The sequence below is a fragment of the Zeugodacus cucurbitae genome, unplaced genomic scaffold (genome assembly GCF_028554725.1).
Source record: "Zeugodacus cucurbitae isolate PBARC_wt_2022May unplaced genomic scaffold, idZeuCucr1.2 ctg00000098.1, whole genome shotgun sequence".
Classification (NCBI taxonomy): domain Eukaryota; kingdom Metazoa; phylum Arthropoda; class Insecta; order Diptera; family Tephritidae; genus Zeugodacus; species Zeugodacus cucurbitae.
The window spans coordinates 37,501-38,342 of NW_026530847.1; the positions used below are offsets into that span (position 1 = coordinate 37,501).

Sequence of the window (842 nt, forward strand, 5' to 3'; positions counted from 1 at the left end):
CCCCGTTACCCGTTGCAACCATGGTAGTCCTAGATACTACCATCAAAAGTTGATAGGGCAGACATTTGAAAGATCTGTCGTCGGTACGAGACCATACGATCTGCAAGTTATCTAGAGTTCAACCAATATAACGATCTTACGATCGCTTGGTTTTAGCCTAATAAAAGCACACGTTCCAAAAGGTCCGTGTTTATTTTGCATGTATTAGCTCTAGAATTACCACAGTTATCCAAGTAACTGTTAACGATCTATGGAACCATAACTGATATAATGAGCCTTTTGCGGTTTCACTTTTAATTTGTTTGTACTTAGACATGCATGGCTTAATCTTTGAGACAAGCATATAACTACTGGCAGGATCAACCAGAATAATATTTTTTATTCATTTATATAATATTTTTTATACTATATAAATTTTTATAATGATATTTTCAATATTTGAAAATTAAGTACACGACATATACACAATGCAAAGGAGAACGAAATCGCGACAATAAATAATTATGAAATTTCTTCTACTATGGTCGGATTAAATAATTTACTTCATGTCATTTAAATTTCATATTATTGTATTATTTATTGCGGTCTTATTCGGACTTTGAGACTGTGTATCTTATCGTGAGAAAGAATTTTCGTTCTCTATACATATATAATATAATTATTAATGTAAGGACGATGTTTCTTCTTGTATTTGTTAAACTTTCAAATAATATCATTTTTTATACATTTTACTTTATTTCAATGCATATAGTGTATATATCTTTTTTTAAGAGTATATACGTTTTTCTTTTGATTTGAAATTAATAATTTCAATTCAATTATTTTTCATTTTATTTCATATA

The 842-nt window shown here is 28.6% G+C and overlaps 1 non-coding gene across 1 annotated transcript in view; it reads right to left on the minus strand.

Annotated features, from left to right (window-relative positions):
• Positions 1–370, minus strand: part of LOC128923910 (small subunit ribosomal RNA) — a 1,990-nt gene extending 1,620 nt beyond the window's left edge. Inside the window, exon 1 of the ribosomal RNA XR_008472629.1 lies at positions 1–370. This exon is cut by the window's left edge and continues 1,620 nt beyond it. This is a non-coding gene — a ribosomal RNA (small subunit ribosomal RNA).
• Between the last annotated feature and the right edge of the window lie 472 nt (positions 371–842).